This window comes from Lactuca sativa, chromosome 6, assembly GCF_002870075.4.
Source record: "Lactuca sativa cultivar Salinas chromosome 6, Lsat_Salinas_v11, whole genome shotgun sequence".
NCBI classification, from domain to species: domain Eukaryota; kingdom Viridiplantae; phylum Streptophyta; class Magnoliopsida; order Asterales; family Asteraceae; genus Lactuca; species Lactuca sativa.
In genome coordinates, this window is record NC_056628.2 from 24,469,807 (window position 1) to 24,490,194 (window position 20,388).

The window sequence follows — 20,388 nt, forward strand, 5'->3', positions numbered from 1 at the left end:
TTAAGTTCATGTTACTAATACTTAGTGCTTTGATAATCTTTTATCAAGGGTTCTTGAACTTATACACCTTTTCCTTAGATAGTTCATATGTGTGTCTAAACAATTGCCAAACCTCATAATTCAAATTATGGAAAGGGATACTGTAACCATAATCGAATTTGAGAATGCAATTTTACAATCACTATCTTCTTAAAATCTTTCTTAGTGAAAGTATTTCCTCACAATCATTTTCATGAAGGAGGAAATCTTATGACACTTAGATTTAAACGGTGTATTTGTTCCTATCTATGTGAATTTGTCAAAAGCAAAGTTTACGACAAATTCAATCGGAAAGGATCAGTAGAATATCTTCTACTGACGACGGGCATCAATCGGAGGAATTCTAAGTTCAGCCAGCTGACGCTCCACCTCAAGTAGGTGTCTATCGTACACCCTCTGGCGTACCCAGAGATCTATGACTTCAGCTCTTGTTTTGGCTAGTGCTTGTAGCAGAGCCTCGTGGTCTCTCTCAGATCTCTCACGAGCATTTTCAAAGTGATCGGTGTGGATTGTCACACCCCCAAACCGGAACAACGGACACGTTCGGGGGTGGAGGAAGTCATGTTCAGTATTATAACCATAGTGAAGAAAGTAAACACAACCATCATAAATATAATTTAAAAGGTTACATCGTTGAAAAATACATGTTTCCAAATAAATTGCATATGATGTCAAAATAGTTCAAAAGAAATCTACGCCTTAGCGTCTTGCCTTCCAAAAGTCTTGTGATTTCCTGTATTACTGATTACCTGAGAATACAAGTTGTTTTTGAAAGAGTATCTACATTAAAGCTGGTGAGTTCATAAGCAATTTATGAATGAAAAATGAATATTGTTCCTTAAAGTTTTGTTATGAGTTTGTTTCCAGAAAATCCAATATTTTCAAAAAGGTTATTGTAGTCTCAATTGAATCAAGACTTAGCATATGTAAGTAAATCATCATAGTTATATGTGGTTTTATATAAAAACTCTTTTTTGTGAAATCCTTAAATTCCCGTGAACGGCATGTTTGTTAATTTCCTATGTGAATTGTTATAACCATACTATGACTCGAAGACCTCGTACTCGACGTTCTTCACGTGTCGGAATGTTATGACACTTGTCACCCTAGACCTGCCGGTCTAGCTGTTGCAAGCAGCTCAGGTGCAGGTTGTCAAACCCAATATAGATCTATATACAACTATCACGCTCTCCCTACAAGAGATTCCGGCTATAACTACAGGACTTTTCTGTAGTACTAAAGAGTACTACGAAGATGAGTGTCTCACAAATTTATTCATTAACATGTTCACATAGTTTGTAATAAAATACTCGTTTTGTAAATCGATAGCATTATCATTTGAGGTGTCCAAACTATACCTATTATAGTTTTATCAAAATGTTTTATGTTGTAAATGAAACCTTGTTAAGCATGACCTTGTATTTCAATAGAATGACATTGAAAATGCTAAATATAAAATCTTACACACCTTGCTCAGCATGTTACAAGGTGTGAATAACACTTATCTTGTTTTAATAATTTAATTCTTAACTGTCACTGTTTTAGATTATTTATAGAAAAATCATCGTAAGTCGAAAACTAAATCTGTAAACTTAGAGAGTTTGGAAAAAGAGTCTACTATGTTCACAAATTTTCTTATAATTTTTGCGGGTCTCAAACCATTGTGAAAATGTTCATTTTCACAACCTGGTCTGATTTCGTTGTTGCGGTGATAGGCAGTTTTGTAAAAATCACAAAAAATTGTAGAAAAATCGTATGAAGATGTGCAAGTAGTCATTTTAGGCGAGTTAACTCCTGACTAGATGAGTCGGATCGAAGATTTGTGAAGCTCTAGAAGTCCTTGTCGTACACGGACTTTTAATGAGGGACTCGGCGAGTTGGGACCTTGACTCGACGAGTCACCTCTATTTCCAGAAAAAATATAAATAGGTACTTTGAGATTGAGATGGGGACTTCTATGAAACCCTAGGAGGTTAAAAACTGCGATTGAAGGTGCATCTAGACGGTGAGAAGCTGAGGAATCAACCCTACGTTCGATTTTGAAGAGGATTAAGGCAAATTCTAATTTATTTTTAGTTAATATTTTAATTGAATCGTGTTTGAACTATTTGAATTCGTTTTTGAATTTGTTTTTACTGCAATTATGAACTAAACCCTTTATCTTCTGTTTAGGGTAGATGATTTTGTGAATATGGATTGATTTTATGGTTAGGATTAATTTTAATTGGTAATATTGTTTTGTTAAGCTTGTTAAAGAACCTCATATGTTAATAATAACTATTCTCTGTTAATAAATCAGTAATTAAGTTGTATGAACATCTCTTAGTTATTAATTTCATAAGATTTATGTGACCATATAGTTATATGTCTAGGAATAACGAATGTGAAACTAGAATTAACTAGAAGATAGGTAAGTTAATGTGTGATCTTGTGTGACGAACCGTCAACAAGGAGTTAATTGAATTAGCATATTTGATTAGCTTATTACAAGTCTTACTTAACCCGAATCAATAAACTAGGAAATTCATTAATTTAGACAACTGACCATTGCTTGAATTAATCTGTTTTCTAAGGATTAGCAATAGTGAACGTGAATCTAATCACTTTAATCGGTAACCAATGAAGAATTAATCCGATGCATTTACCATAAAATTATCCATGGTAACAAATGATTTGAACCTAAACAAAAGTCCTCTTAACTATTGAATTTAGTGGTGTGTACTTGCTTTAGCTGTTAGTTAGTAAATTGCGTGTTATTTAGTCTATTTAAGTTTCTAGTCTTGTAAAACTAGAGAAAACCCTTCTTTTTATTAATTGTTCTTAGATAATATTAGTTATTAGTTTAATTTCCGTTCCATGAGTTCGATACCCTACTTAGTTACCTACACCACAATCGATAGGTCCACTGCCTTTGTGTGTCAAATTTATATTTTGTTGGGTCAAAATATGGTTTATACTTTGCTTTTATGGGCAATTATATTTTTCTGTAATATTTATGAATTTATAGTCTAGTTTACGGCTGAGTTTACGACCATAAACACCTTACGACCGTAAACTCATTTCTGGCCCATGTTCCCTAGTATAAATATAGGTGTTAGGGTGTGAGGAATAGATTGATGAACCCTAAGGAGTTTAAAGCCAGAGAGAAAGGAACGTTTGTGTGGGTGAATCTTGTGTAAGGAACTTAATTCATATTATTAATACATTCAAGATTCATATTATTCTTCTTCTCCTTCTCTTTTATTGTGATATGGCATCATCCGTTTGATTGGGATTCCGCACCATCAAACGGATCAGATTGATATACTGGCAGATTAGAGACTTACAATTGGTATCAGAGCCAAGTTGTATCAGTCAATTTTGTCAGATTTGGGCATTATTTGATCTTATTTTCAAAATATTTTTGCGTTTTTGGATAGGTCTCGCAAAAATAAGGGGGGTTTGTTCTTCGTGTTTTTCATAAAAAAAGGGTTTTTGATCGAGTTTTGGAGCTTCAAAGTCGAAAAATCGGTGTTTTTGATCGGAGTTTGCGACCGGCGGCTAGGGTTTCGGAGTTCACGGCCGGAGCTTACTGCCGGAAACAGTTCACGGCCGGCGGCTAGGGTTCCCGAGCTTGCGGCCCGAGGTTCACGGTCCGGGCCTGCGGCCTCGGCCTCGGTGGTTTACGGCCTCATACATAGCACCTCGTCCTCGCAAGCACTTTCCTCGCCTCGCATCAAAAATAATACACGAATTGGAGGTGCCAAGGATTGAACCCGGGTCTCTTGAATCAACATCCATGCGTCTTACCACTTGAGCCAAGCTTTCTGTTGTTTCAACCTTCCGTTTTTTTTGCTATAACCACTCCTTTCGCAGCAAGTTTTGTTTTTTTACACTTTTAACCCCAAAACTAAATTTCTTTTAGTTTTAAATTCTATTTTCATCAAAATAAATAAATAAATAAATAAATTAATAATAATAATAATAATAATAAAATAATAAAAATAATAATAATAATCTGTTTTTATTTTTTTTCTTTTATTTTTGATTTTTTATTTCAAATTTTAACTTTGACATTCAAGTTTGACCTTTGACTTTAAACTTTGACTTTGTCGTTTAATAATTAAATTTTCAAATTTAACTTTTCACTTTGACTTTCAAGTTTGACTCTTTCAAGGTTGACTTTTTCATGTTTGACTTTTGAGTTTGATTTTTTTAAAAGGGTTTGACTTTTAAGTTTGATTTTGGCTTCTAGTTGTGCTTTTTAATTGATTTTAAGGTCTACGAGGGAGTTGAAAACATGAAAGAGAGTCTTCAGGATATGTTAAGACAAAATTTCAACATTTTCGATTATATCCCTGGAGAAACCCTCGAAACTCAGTTGCAGCGATTCACTACACTCACTACTGAGATGAATATAGTCGGGATCTTCTTGACTAAGTCCGATATAAACAAAAAGCTGCTAAATTCATTTCCGAAATCGTGGGATATGAATGTGGCTATCATCAAGAAGACAAAAGATCTCAATCATCTTAGTCTTGCTAAAGTAATAAGTTATAGAATTCTGAATCTATCTTCTCTCTGAATGGTTGTCTGCTCACCCGGTGTAAGGAGTACTCTGGAAGTTCTTGATGGCTGGGGCATATCAGGAAGCGGGAAACATGTTCTAGTACACTTAAAAATTAAACACATACAGATTGTCTGTAGATCTCGCTGCTCGATTTAGGTGGACAACAATATCCCTGGTTGTAGTCAGTTAAATGGTCTTAAGAAAAAGTTATTTAAGAATTAGGACCAATCATGATAATAAAGTTACTACTAGATATATGCATATGTCATGTCATTGGTAAACTGTCCAAATCTATCACAAATTTTTCGTGTTTAAGTGGACCACAATATTGGCGATCGATCAGACGAAGATGTGAAGATAAGGGTACCGACAAGTGGAATAAGGTGGTCCAACAACTTTGATCCCAAATCACTCTTAAAGTTAGCTATTATTTTTGTTTTTGTTAAATTTGTCATAGTTTCTTCTAATTTAAATATTAGGGGAGAATTAAAAAATTAAAAATAATGAAAATAAAAAAAAAAATCAGAAAAATTCAAAAATCAAAGAAAAATCAGAAAAATTAAAAATCCAAAAATAGTGTTATTTCTGTTTTATTTCTTGTTCAGAAAAATCAAAAATCCAAAAATATTTTTGTCTATGTTTTAATTTGTGTGCTAAGTTTTCTTTTAGTTTTGTTTTGTCTTGAAAAGTGATTTAAGGTATAGATAAGACTCATGGAGTTTGTGTTGAAGATTTCTGAGCCAAAGCCTCGTCCGTGAGCATCAAAGAATTCGCATTCGAAGGAGCAAGAAATGAAGATTATTCTTTCAACATTCAATCCTTCAACCCCAGAAGCAAGGTGAAGCTGCAATTGAAGATTATGTGATGGATTGCATTGAAGCCTCCTCAATCAGTTTGCTGCTATCGTTGTACTTGCTGAAGTGATCCAGAAGATTTGTTCTCTCTGAAGTTCTCTCTAAAGATTCTCAAGCTGAAAGCGCCATCTTTCAAGAATTAGTACGTCAAGCATCCTCACCTAATGTGCGTTCAATGCCAAATTCTGAAGAAAAGCCCAACTGCTCAAGATGAGGTCATTCATTGAAGTTAAAGCTGAAGCTAAGCTCTCATTGAAGATTGACAAGAAGAGTCAGCTACTTTTTAGGGGGAGCTTGTTGGGTCATTAAGAAAAGAAAGCTATAAACCAAGGGGGAGATTGTTGGGTCAAAATATGGTTTATACTTTTCTTTTATGGGCAATTATATTTTTCTGTAATATTTATGAATTTATGATCTAGTTTATGGATGAGTTTACGGCCGTAAACACCTTACGACCGTAAACTCATTTACGGCCCATGTGTTTCCGGCCCATGCTCCATAGTATAAATATAGGTGTTAGGGTGTGAGGAATAGATTGATGAACCCTAAGGAGTTTACGGCCAGAGAGAAAGGAACTTTTGTGTGGGTGAATCTTGTGTAAGGAACTTAATTCATATTATCAATACATTCAAGATTCATATTATTCTTCTTCTCCTTCTCTTTATTGTGATATGGCATCATCCGTTTGATTGGGATTCCGCACCATCAAACGGATCAGATTGATACACAGACAGATTAGGGACTTACATATTTAAAAAGTAGGATTAAAACTAGTTGGTTTCACACACATCAAGTTTTGGCGCCGTTGCCGAGGAATGGTTCAAAAATTAATACTAAATTCTAGTTTTATCGATCCTTTGTGTGAGATTTATCTTACACAAAGTTATTTCTTAAATAATTTAGTTATTAGGATAAGTTTTAAGAGTTTTCTGTTTTAGATTTTCGTTAATATTTTTTTTTTCTGTTTTTGCCTTGAACTCGCCGAATACAGTCGAAGCTACTCAGCGAGTCCATAGCTGATTCCCAGTTTCGTGTTTTATTTTGTTTTTGTTCTTTTTACGCGTGTTTCTTGCTTTGGTTGCAGGAATTACATGACCCGAGGATCCAACACACCTCTGGCTAACATCGATGAAATCCCCATGGGAGAATGGAAGAAGAGGATATGTGAAAATACCGGTCCAGGACTTATGCAACCCGCAATTCTTGCGACCACCACCTTTGAGCTTAAAGGTCACATACTAGCTCAACTCAAGGAGATCCCATTCAACCGGAAGGATCATGAAGATACATAAAAACATCTAGATGAGGTCAACGATATATCCGATTACTTTAATGTCCCCAATGTGGCTCGTGACACCGTTCTACTATGTATGCTACCAGTCACATTCAAGGGAGCCGCGAAAGATTGGCTGAAATCACTCCTTCCCGAATCCATCACTACTTGGGCTAAAATGAAGACGAAATTTATAGACCAATTTTGCCCTCCTTTAAAGATAACCATGTTGAAGAAAGTCATTGCCAACTTTAAACAATAAGTTGGAGAGTCACTATACGAGGCTTGGGAAAGATATAAAGGTTTACTAAGGAACTACCCACATCATGATCTAAATAGTCAACAAGAAGTCTCCATTTTCTATGATGGAGTGAATGTGACAACAAGGCAGCTCCTTGATTCGCAAGGGCCTCTCACGAAGAAAGCACCCTTGGTGCCCAAGGAATGAACTAAATCTGGGGGGGGGGGGTGAACTCAGTTAATGATAGCATGACAGCAATGATGGCTAAACTAGAGAGTTTGGATCGAAGAATGACTAAGATGGACTAGTCCATCCATGTTATACGGGTAGGATGTGAGAATTGAAAAGGGCCCCACCTTACTAAAGATTGTGATCTTAACGAGAATGGGAACCGGAAAGCACAAGTGTGCTATTCAAGTGGTGATAGGTACGATGACAACTGGCGAAAACCCAAGAAGGATTGGCTCCCGTATGATGAGTACAAAAAGGCAAAGGAGAAGAATATAAGCAAAATAAAGAGGTTTTTTTATCAAAAATAGGAACCGGTGCTAGAGAAGAATTCTGATTTGGAAGATATGTTCACAAGATTTGTAGCCGCGTCCGAGAAGAGGCACAATGATACCAACACTGAATTGAAGGAGCAACGAATTATGCTTAGAGATCATTAAACTATGATGAAGGATCAACAAAATATGCATAGAAATCAGCAAGAATCTATTCATAACATTGAAAAACAGCTAGGCCAGCTTGCACAACAAATCAACCAAAGAGCACCCGGTGAACTTCTTAGCAATACCGAGCAAAATCCAAGAATGGCACATATGAATGCAATAACAATATATTCTTAGCCAATCTTCACTCCTCTGAACTCTATCCAGAAGAAACCCAACAAGGTGCAAACAGAAGAAGTAATTAGCTTGAATTCGAGTAAACCCGACTCGACTCGCCGAGTCGCCAACATGGACTCGACGAGTCGAAGACCTGATAATGAAAACTGCTATCTTTTGAAACCTTACTGGGCCCCTTTACCGTTTCCGAGCCGAGCCATACCTGGTGAGCAGATTCAAGAATATAAGAGCTGTATGGAGCACATAAAGGCACTCCAAGTAAATATTCCGTTTGTTGAAACGATATTACAAACACCAAAATATGCTAGTTTACTTAAAAACCTCTTTACCACTAAAAGAAATATAGAAGAAGTTGTTGAAATAGTGCTGAATGAATTGCCAGAAAAGAGGGGCGGTCCGGGAAGCATCATCGTGCCTTGTCAATTTGGGAACATAATGAGCACACGAGCATTGACAGATTCGGGGGCAAGTATTAATATTATGCCATATTCCTTCTTCCAAAAGTTAAACCTTCTGGTCCCAAAGCCTATTCAAATGAAGATTCATCTAGCCGACAAAACAATAATACATCCAATGGGAGTGTGTGAAGATCTCCTTATCAAAGTTGATAAGTTAGTATTTCTGGTTGACTTCATAATATTAGACATGAAGGAGGACTTTAAAGTACCAATCATTCTTGGGCGACCATTTTTGAATATTGCTTGTGCTTTGGTAGATATGTGAGAATCTACGCTAACCTTAAGGGTGGGAGATGATTCCATAATTTTTAAAGCTGAGAAAAAGGAGAAGCACAAAGAGTTAAAAGAAGATAAGGTTTCATCAATAATTTTGGATGATGAATTGTTGGAGAGAGAGCTTACTTACTTGCAAGAGATCAATCCAAATCAATTCTTAGTATCTTTGGAAGAGAATTCTGATGCCAAAGGAGATCTAGAGGAGATAGAAAGGCTGATCAAGGAAACTGACTACAAAGAAAGCCTCAAAAGTGTTGAAGACTCTCTGACTCGCCGAGTCGTACCCGCTGAGTCGACGAGTATATACGAAAAATCCCAATCTGATGAAAATTTTAGTCTGCAAGCCATTAGTATCCTTTGTGAACCGGATGCGCATGTTTTGCATGATTACTTGGAGAATCCTCTCCAGGAAAACAAGGCTGTTAAAGATCTCATCAACTTTGAGGATGCACATTTGTCTTTTCTTGAAACAATCGTGTAAAATTATGAGGTTGTCCAAGAGGAGGATAGAGGAAGTTTAGAAGATAAAGGGGATCCTAAAACTTTGAATGGTGATAATAATTAACTCTTCTATTGAATCACATATGCTAGATCAAGAAGAGATGTCAATCAAAAGCAAAAGAACCAAGCCTCGTGCCATTGTCTCTACTACGTTTGAAGTTTTCACTTTCAAAACACCATATTCTTTAATGACCAAAAATGCAGTCAAGAAAGATAAGCAAGGAAGGAAAACGATGGAGCGTGAAAAGGAAGGAGTGGAAAAAAATAAGCATTGTAAAGGGAAAAAGCGTAAAGCTGAAGAAATCACTGCAAGAAAGAGCATGGAAGAATTGAAGAGGGCATACAAGAGAAAAATCCATTTGTATAAGACAAAATATAAAGTACAAAAATTAAAGAAGGAGATCCCAATGGAGGAAGCAGCAGAAACATAATGTGGGATGGAGTCCAGCTAAAGACTCCTCAAAAAGAAGCGCTTAACGGGAGACAACCTGTCAAAAGAGTTTGGTTTTCTTGTCTTTTTCGTTTTTAGTTTTCGTTTTGTGTGGTTTACTTAGGATTTTTTTTCTCTATTTCAATCTTCATATTCATCCATAAATGATTGCTTGAGGGTAATTAAGGCCTAAGTGTGGCGTGTGGTGTTATTTTTTTAAAGAAATAATTTTTTTAGAAAAAAGATGTTTTCAACAGATTAATAGACTCGACGAGTCTATACAGTGACTCGACGAGTCTTTACGCAGATATGAACTAATTTCGCGACCTAACTCAGCGAGTCCATATATTGACTCGACGAGTCGGTTTAATTTACTGAAAAAAAAAATAATTTTACATTTCTGTAAAATTAGGGTTTTTAACCTAATTGTAAAACATTTTCACTTCATACGGCCGACATACCTATACTCGACATGCCAAGATTCTCTCAAGAAACCATTCCATTTTTCTTTGATTTCTTCCACTTTCTTCTAACAAGGTAAGATCTTTTGTTTATTATCTTCTTAAAGCTGTAATTTTTGCAGAATAATGGTCCCATTTTGTTGCAACCTGTTTCCTTTGACTTGATTAGGATTCTAGGGTTTTTAATTCTTGTCTAATTAGAATGTTATAGATGCAATTGATTGTGAATTTATACTTAGTATGCATCTCGAGACAAACTCCTAGGACCAATTTTGGGTTTTGTTGGATGAATTGATGAACCTCAGATGAGCGACTCGAACAGTTCTTGCTACTCGCCGAGTCTGTTCGTGGACTCGACGAGTCAGTCCCTGAAGGTAGTCCTAGTTTTTGAGCTTTAATGTTTTTGTGTTTTCTAGTTTGTATGGTTTTCTTATGTTGCAGAAAATGTTTTCAAGAGGTGGACAAAGCTCTAGGGGTAACCAAGGGGACCATCCTTGGTTAAACTTTCCATGAATTGATTTGGATTCCACGATAAAAAGATGGAAGAAGAAGCTGGTTGAAGTTAAAAAGAAAGAAATTTATGTGACAAATGCAATAGATTGGGATTGGTTAGGAAAAGTTCGTTATGAAGAGGAGTTGGCCTCGTATCTTGTCAAAGTCTTTATGAATGATGAGGTATCCATCACTTGTGATGGATGGAACCGGATATTCCGCATTCAAGAACCAATGTTCAAGGAGCTATGTTGGGAGTTGTTCTCAACCATCAACTTCCATGAAGGGAACGATTATTACAACTCGTGGATTGTTACTTTTTGCCTTGGTAGTGAATTCCGCCAATGTAGTATGGTGGAACTAGGTTGCAGGTTGGGTATTTATGACCAACAATTGGTCAGCACTGCAGATTTTGGCACCTTTCTGGAGCATTGTCACAAGGAATTCCCGGAGGGGGTTGTGGGTTCCACTTGGTGGAATACCATTGCAAACAAGGTTTATATCCCCAAGTCCACTCAAGAGGGGAATATTTGATCACCACCCATAGACTGATTCACCGCCTCGTTGCCAATACAACTAACCTTGATGTTTTCTATTTGTGGAGTATTATTACTCCAAACATTTTCTGTAATCTTCCGTACTGCATGGCTTCTTATTTAGTTGGGGGCGGGGGGTAGTCAAGGATCACAAAACTTCAAAGATCAATGGTGGGATGTTTGTGACCCGCCTAGCCAAATCTTATGGGTTAATGGAAAGAGGAGCATGGAACTTGATGAAGATGGTCCTAAGCCCTCCTTTTAATCCCATTCTTTTTAGAAGAGCCAGAATTATTGAAGATTATGGAGGGGGCCACTATGCTATTCCTCATGATGATGTGGTGATAAGACTCGAGGAGCCGGCAAGGACGGTAAGGCTGAGACGCGAGCAAGCACATCAAGATCCACCAGTGATCCCGGTTGAAGATGGTATACCCCCGCAGTGGTTAAATATGGAGGGAAGAAGATATCAAGATGATTTGGGAAGGGGTTTGAATTTTGCCAACCAGTCCTTTATCCAAATGTTTAATCACTTCAACATCCAACATGTGGATGGGGGTCAATTTCCTTATGTGCCTACTTAGGAAGAGCGGATCAATGCACGAACGAGTGAAGCGGGAGGAAGTGGAGTAAGAGAAGATGATGAGGAGGAAGAAGATGAAGATTGAAGTCCTATCTTTTTTATTTTGGTTGTGTTAAAACAATTTTTATTGTTTGATTTTGTTTGTGTTTGTTTGTTTTTGTTTGGTTTGGACAAGTAGTTTAGGATTTGCTTATGGTGTGTTTTTCCTTTTTATTACATGTTTGTTTTAGTCTTTTCAGAATTTGGATAAAGGGTTTGCACACAAAGAGTCTTGAGAGTCGTTCCATAGAAGCATCGAGTCTAGGCGAGCGAGAATGGATTATAAGTATCGAGTCTGGTTTTAGAGAGGGTTGAAGAGTGCGTAAATGTTGAACAGGAGAAGAGCAAGAGTGTCTTTTTGTTGTTACTTCAACACACCAAAAGTCAGATTTGAAGAAAAATATTTTTTTATCACACATCGATGGACTTGCTGAGTGCACATACTGACTCGACGAGTCCTAGTGTAATTTCACGATTTCTGTATTTTTGCGCTACTACTCAGCGAGTCGCCTTTTTGAATCGACGACTCGTTTATCATTCCACCTCTAAAGAAGCTGATTTGATGCTATTTTATACACCACTTGACTGCATTTTCTTTAAGATTGATTCCTGAAATTTTCCGAGGGATTGTCTTGCATATTTGGAGCTAACCACATGACATTTTGACACCCAAGTCATGGATGAGTTGTTCCCATGCCTAAAGTCAATTGAAGATGGAGCTTTTCAGAAGATATATCGACCTCGTCACTACTACCCCAAGGGAGTTTGTTCCAATTCCCTCTTTATTTTCTCAATATATTTGTCATGCATAACATGCAATTGGGACATTGCATAATTTAAGTGTGGGGTAGGGGGTTGGTTACACTAGTTAAATTTTAAAATTTTTGCATAAAATTGCTAGGAAGTAATTTAGATATTTTGGTAAAAAGCAATTAGGTATCATGCTAGTGTTATGTTCGATGATTGCATGAAGACTCAAATGTTTAATTGAGCCTATATACGTTATAATGCATTTGTGGCTTCCTTTATTCTAGTGAAATCATGGGACAAAAACACAGCATCGCTTAGCTTGAGGGATGCAATATGTTTAGCATCGTGTACTTGAAATGTATCCAGGAAAAGTAATACTTTTACCAATACGGGTTGAAGTGGAGCACCCTTGCTTAAGCATGTAGGTTTTGAGTGAAAAAAAAAGTGAGTTACATAAAAAAATAAAGAGAACTACAAGAAAGGTTGTAAGAATTTTGGAGCAATCAAAGTGAAGATCAAAAGATCAAAATTCTGAAAAATTCAAAAAGTTACAGATACCAAAAATCAAACAAAAAGTTGGTGAATTCAAAGAAATCAAAGTCACATATCAAAGAAGTGAAGAATTCCAAATAGCTCTATAGTGGTATCAAAAAGTTGTAATTTTCTAGATTATGTATGCTTGGGTTGCTTGACCAAAAATACCTTGAGGTTAGGAAGTTTTCTGCGGATGGATAAGTGGGCAAGTGTTTATGAGGATTGTGAGTATTTAGAATTAAGGGGGGGGGGTCCTTAGGAAATTTTAGATACAAATGCATGCATTGTGGTCTTGAGATAATGGTTGGGTTTGATTGGGATTGTCTTATGTAATATTAGTGTGCTAAAATTTAGTTTTGCTTCGGGGCAAGCAAAATTCAAGTGTGGGGTATTTTGATATGTTCATATTTATATATTTAGTGTAGATTTTTCTTATTTATTAACTAATTATTTTCACATTATGGACAAAAGGTACTTAATAGTGTTTGAATTGTATTTTCAGTCCAAAAGATATCCTCGGAAGCAAAATGAAGAAGGAGAAGCAATTGGAAGTTCGGGAGTTGAAACAAAGAAGAAAAATGCCAAAAACAAGAAGGACTCGGCGAGTCAACTCTTGACTCGACGAGTCAGAACGAAGATTCGCGAAGCTCTAGAAGTACTTGACGTACACAGACTTTTAATGAGGGACTTGGCAAGTTGGGACCTTGACTCGACGAGTCACCTTCGTTTCCAAAAAAAATATAAATAGGGACTTTGAGATCGAGATAGGGACTTCTCTGAAACCCTAGGAGGTTAAAAATTGCGATTGAAGGTGCTGCTAGACGGTGAGAAGCTGAGGAATCAACCTGCGTTCGATTTTGAAGAGGATTAAGGCAAGTTCTAATTTATTTTTAGTTAATATTTTGATTGAATCATGTTTGAACTATTTGAATTCATTTTTGAATTTGTTTTTACTGCAATTATGAACTAAACCCTTTATCTTCTGTTTAGGGTAGATGATTTTGTGAATATGGATTGATTTTATGGTTAGGATTAATTTTAATTTGTGATATTGTTTTGTTAAGCTTGTTAAAGAACCTCATATGTTAATAACAACTATTCTCTGTTAATAAATCAGTAATTAAGTTATATGAACATCTCTTAGTTATTAATTTCATATGATTTATGTGACCACATAGTTATATGTCTAGGAATAACGAATGTGAAACTAGAATTAACTAGAAGATAGGTAAGTTAATGTGTGATCTTGTGTGATGAACCATCAACAAGGAGTTCATTGAATTAGCTTATTACAAGTCTTAACCCGAACCAATAAACTAGGAAATTCATTAATTTAGACAACTGGCCATTACTTGAATTAATCTTTTTTCTAAGGATTAGCAATAGCGAACGTGAATCTAATCACTTTAATCGGTAACCAATGAAGAATTAATCTGATGCATTTACCATAAAATCATCCATGGGAACAAATGATTCGAACCTAAACAGAAGTCCTCTTAATTATTGAATTTAGTGGTGTTTACTTGCTTTAGCTGTTAGTTAGTCTATTTAAGTTTCTAGTCCTGTAAAACTAGAGAAAACCATTCTTTTTAATACTTGTTCTTAGATAATATTAGTTATTTGTTTAATTTCCGTTCCCTGAGTTCGATACCCTACTTATTTAGCTACACCACAATTGATAGGTCCACTGCCTTTGTGTGTCAAATTTATATTTAAAAAGTAGGATTAAAACTAGTTGGTTTTACACACGTCACCCATCCAATTATTCTAGTTCAAATTCTTGGTATTCCCATGACCCAAAATCACATAATCATTAAGGCCCAATTATGGCCCACTAATGGCCCAATTTTCCAAATTGGGCCCAAGTCCTTCATATGGGCCTTATCCTAAAGCTCATCCAATTATTTTGGTCCATTTACTTGTCCTTGGATAAGCCCATGAATAGTCTAATCACCAAAGTCCAATAGGAATGCCCAACTCAAGGCCTAAGTGAAATTAGGGTTTTCACATAAAATAACGATTATGGTTAAGTGTTCCTATTTAACCCATTAAGGACTTAATCCATTAAGTCCAATATTGCTTTAGGTAATTTGCCAATGATTATTAATTAATATTTTAAGTCCCATAGTAATTCTAGTGTGGGTCCTAATCAAATTCCCAAAATTAGGGTTTCATGACATTAGGGTTTTCCAAACCCTAATTAGGGTTTTCAACCCAAATACTAGCCCATTAGTCACATGGTTAAGCTTCTAGATCACTTTGGGCTTCATTGGGCCCATTAGGGTTTCATTAGTTGCGCACCACCCACTACCACCTCATGGTGGTGGTTATGGTTCTAGTCTAATCGTGTCCAAGCAATCCAAACACAACTAAGCACACCGCCACCCAACACGACGGTTGGTAGCGGCAACCACTACCTCACGGTGGTGGTTATGAGTTTCTTTTCATTATTCCTTTACCAATTACAACATAAAACACAAAAAAACCCAAATAAACACACACACAATAAAATAAACACACACACACACAGCCACCCTTGTGGTGGCTGGTGGTGGTATATAGTGGCAGCCACCACCTCATGGTGCTGGTGGTGGCTTTTCCTGCGGAATCCGACCAAACAATACATACAACATAATACATCAACACACACCTAAACACATGGTAAAACATGCACACAGCCACCTTCCACGATGGCTAGTGGCGACGGAAAGTGGCAGCAGACGGCGGTCGATCGGCAACAATATCGTCATCGGCGAAACACCGCATGGCAACGACAGCAACATCGAGATCCAACAGCAGTAGGTTTGACCGTTCTCTCCCATGACCACAGCGACCTCCACTACCGTCAGCCTTCGATCTCCAAAGCTGAACGGTGACGGGTGGTGACTTTCGTCTTCGTCAGCAGCAACCACGACAACATCAACTATGGGTCAGGAAGGAACTATGGCGGTTGGTCTAGGCCACAGCGAATAAAAACAATAGATCCACCGGAGTTAGTGGTGGGTTCGCTCTTGTTGGGGTTTTCTCCGGTCATTCACGACGTCACAGTCGGCATGGGCTATGGTGGTGGTGCTCGACGAATCCAGCCATGGTGGTGCAAGGTGACTATGGAAGAGATGGCGGCGGTAGGAGGAGAAGGAGGATGGAGAGTGTTAAAAATAATTCAGAAGTTTTACTTAATTTGTTTCATGTTTAAAATTGAGTGGGAAGAATAAATCAAGGACACGTGACAGATATGCCCCTGGTCTTTAGCAAGTAGTTGGTAGTTCCTATTTTTCTGCATTTTTTTGTTTAAATTCTAGGCAATGTGTACGTTGTTAGTATCCCAAAAGTTTGCTTTCTCATTCTCCAATCAGTGAATAAAGATACTTTGCCTCAAATATCCTTTGTGCCTTCACTTTGTCCTCTGTGTTGTGCAGCTTTCCCAGAGGGCTGTTAATTCCAGTTTTTCTCTTCCTTTCTTTCATCTGTTTTTGTCCCCTGTTTAGTTTACTTTCCTGTGTCTAGTTCCTTGTTTTGGTGAAAAGGTCTTTTGTTGCCCCTGCAAAAGACAAACATTGTGGTATCAGAGCACAACCTGGTGTATGCCAAAGTATCAACCTCGTGAAGAGATGACAGGAAACAACGGAAATGGAGAGAAAGAGAGTATGATCACCCTCCATTACCCTATGTTGTCAAGAAGCAATTATTCTGCATGGGCCATCAAGATGAGAGTTTTCATGAAGGCCCAGGGAGTGTGGGATGCAGTGGAACCCAGAACATCAAACACAGTTGTCGAGGTGAAGAAGGATAAGATGGCACTAACAGCCATCTATCAAGGGATACCGGAAGATCTGTTACTGTCCCTGGCTGAGAAGTAAATAGCCAAAGAGGCCGTGACAACCCGAAAATTTCTAACTTCCATTCTTCATTTCCTATCAACAATAGACTCGTTTTGCTATCTTGTAGTATCATTTAGGGTTTATTGGGACGTTCTAAACGTGTTATATTCAAGGTTGGAGTGTTAAAAAGGGTTAACTCGATGTGTAGGAATCAAAACCGGGCCAAACACTCCAACACATGGAGTGTGCGGCTACACACTTGAGTGTGTGGCCACACACATGTGTTTGCGGCCTCACACCCTTCCCAACCGCACACTCCACCTATATATACCACACTTAGTCATTTTTGAACACTTCTTTCACTTCTTCAAGCATAGAACTCGAAAATCCTCTCAAGTATCATCCATTCTCCTTGAAGATCTTCATAAAAGGTACCAAGAACACCAAGGACACCATCTGGCAGCACACATGGCAGCACACACCACCTGGCAGCACACATGGCCGCACACAGGGCCGCACACATGTTCTGGCAGCACAATAGGCCGCACACCTGGCCGCACACACACATATAGTGTGTATTTTGGCCATACACTCCATTGTAAAGCCTTATACCCCCTTCATACAATCATATATGGTTGTAACACTTCAATATAAGTGTTTACTAGTCCCTAAGGTGGTCCCAATTCATTAATTAGTTGTTCATAACACTAATTATATTCATATATGTGTCAATATATGCTAAATAGGATTCGCGTGTGTACTCAAGTCACCACTTGATACTTAGCAACTGATCCAACATTTTCATCAGAACCACTCACTACAGGTGAGTTCATACCCCTTAAATAATGTTTTAAACTACTTTTAAATGTTTTATGGGGGGGATACAAGTAGAATTATGCTAGTTATTATATCAATCACATGTGATTAATAAGCAGCATTTAAATGATTGGCTACTCATTAGCCGTTTTATTAAACAGTTTCCTTCAAATGTCTTTCATAAACACTATATGTGTTTAAAACTCCTTATTTCTCTTTACATTTACTCTGTATATTACTTTTCAAACTTATTTACACTTGTGTTTCAAACAAACGTTTCTTTATACTAAACTGCTTTATCAAAACCATGCCTTCAAAACCATTTTATAGATCGACACCAAGTCGGTCATTTCTTAGAAAATATTTATGTTCAAAGGTTTTACAAATCTTATTTCATGCTTTTAAATTATAAATTGCATGCCTCTATATGTATAGTTATATAAGAAATGTTTAAAAGACTTAGGAAGGCTATCCACCCTATTTCCTTTTCGCGCTTGAGATGTGGTCTGGTGGGACATCGGGTATTCGTCCGAAGGTCGTTTATACATTAGTTATATATCACATGTATATATATAGTCATAAAGGTCCTTCCAGTTCATCCCATGCCCTTGGGTAGCAAGGGTATACATCCATGTCCATACGTACCAGTTAGATTACTAGTAAACTACCATATGGGTAGTTTAGGAAGATACTAGAACTATTACTAGAACACAATATCATACTATGAGTCAGTTCATTCATGAGTCTATACTTACTACGAGAACATATACAACTATACTAGAAAGAGAACATATACAACGATACTAGAACGAGTACATTACTATACTTGCTAGATAGAGAGCACGTAAACTACAGCTAGAACATTACAGTACATTACTATACTATTACATAGATAAGTTTACGTTGTCACGTTTACATGAGTACAATTACATGATCGCACTTACACGAGTACACTTACATATACATAGAACAGACGTCACTAGGTGCTATAGCATGGACCCAGTTCAGGATCTAACTATACTGATGAATCACAACGTAATTGTGATAGTTATATCGAGTATACATGATCATAGTAATGTGGATGCTCACGGCTTGCAGATATGCAAGGGTCGTGGGTAGGTCCCAAAATCCCTTTGATAGGGGAGCGTACAGACTGGGATCTAGACATCACATTATACCTTATCCCTCAAATAAGGCAGCGGAGTACCGATGTAGTTATTTATTACAAATACTACAATACTTACACGATTACCCTAGACTTAAGGAAATTGGTACGGTTGTAGTTCGACACTACACCATAGTACTATTTCGTTTTCCCATTTACATTCACTTCGTGAACATTCACACGACGCACGGAAATGTAGAAACTATATTTTTGGTTAATGATAGTCATACCTGGGAAAATACATACTCTTACAAGAGACACACGCACAAACACTAGATGCCTTGGTAGAAGGCTACATTCAGATCAGCTAGGTCTTGGTAGAAGACTACCTTGAGAACAGTTAAGTCTTGGTAGAAGACTCCTTTTGTTACTAATAGGAATCATAGGGATTTCTAGGGCTATTCAAACGTTTACAGTGGTTTTACAAACATTTTCATACCTACAGTTCATTTACATTTTCAATACTTACAATTCCTATACATACAAATATTTATATTTCAAATACATACAAGTATTTTCATACAAATTAAGACACTAAAATACTTATGATCTCACCAGCTTCAAATCAGATACTCGCTTTCAAAATTACTTGTATCCTCAGGTCATCATAGACAGGTACAGATGCAAGGATTTGGGAAGATGGAGCTCGTTGAAGACTCATCTTTCATTTTGATTTATGCTTTAGTGTTTATCAAAATTTGACAGAACACATTTGTATAATAATTATATTATTAATGCAATGGATGATGTTGTTGCTTGTTTACTACTTTACATTGTTGTGATACTGTACATGACGTCCTCCTACCCAGAATGTTTCTGCCATTCAATGGTTTTGGGGTGTGACAGATTGGTATCAGAGCATTGTTTACAGTGAATTAAGTATATCAACCCATAAAAGATATACTAACTATAAATACATAAGGGATTAAAAATACTCTGACCAAAAGTTTATACTTTAAATAATAAAATATTTAAGTAAGTATACGTGCTGCATTCATACTAAAATCAGTGTCACTAGGACAGTACAAAAGAATTACGATTGTTGGGCAACACAAGTGGGCTTAGAGACATATGGTCAAAACTGGGAAGATATAGCCTGATCACCTATATTATCCGAGGGTTGACTAGCATGTGCCTAATTGTAATGGTGTGGTTGCAACAATGCTAAAATCTTACCAACCCTACCATAATGAGAACAATGGAACATAACATTAAAATTTGAAATACTATAGGAGTATTTGGTGTTACTATAAGTACTTTATACTTGAGAATTAAAACGGGATCTTCATTACTAAGTTGATAGTTGCTAGGTGGATACACTAAGGCTATATATAATTAGGATGTTATAAACTTAGAATCTGTGGAAATTTTACCTTACCCTGATTCTGTGTGAATTCGGAGTTAAGGTCACATATTCGAAGGCCTATCCTGTTTCGATTACATATAACTGGTATGCACTTCACAAATAGCGATGTAACTGATGAAGATTTTATAAATAATTATCTAGATAGTTCGTCTAATAATTATTCTCTTACCCCAATTCTCGCATAGAAAACATAGCTGGACTCCACCCCCTCGGCAACCAGTACCTTCCGAATGAGGTCATAGCTGGTTGGTCGGGAGAAGAACCAGAGAATGATCATTTGAATGATCACCATGATGAAAACCCTTCGGTCTATACTAATTCCGAACCAGAGGTTGAGAACCTACCCTAAGCAGCTC

General features: G+C 37.0%; 1 non-coding gene across 1 annotated transcript; it reads right to left on the minus strand.

The window, feature by feature from the left end:
- Positions 1-6,941: 6,941 nt before the first annotated feature.
- LOC111890434 (small nucleolar RNA R71) lies at positions 6,942-7,048 on the minus strand. Its single transcript, XR_002849870.1, has one exon. It is a non-coding gene; the product is annotated as a small nucleolar RNA R71 (small nucleolar RNA).
- Between the last annotated feature and the right edge of the window lie 13,340 nt (positions 7,049-20,388).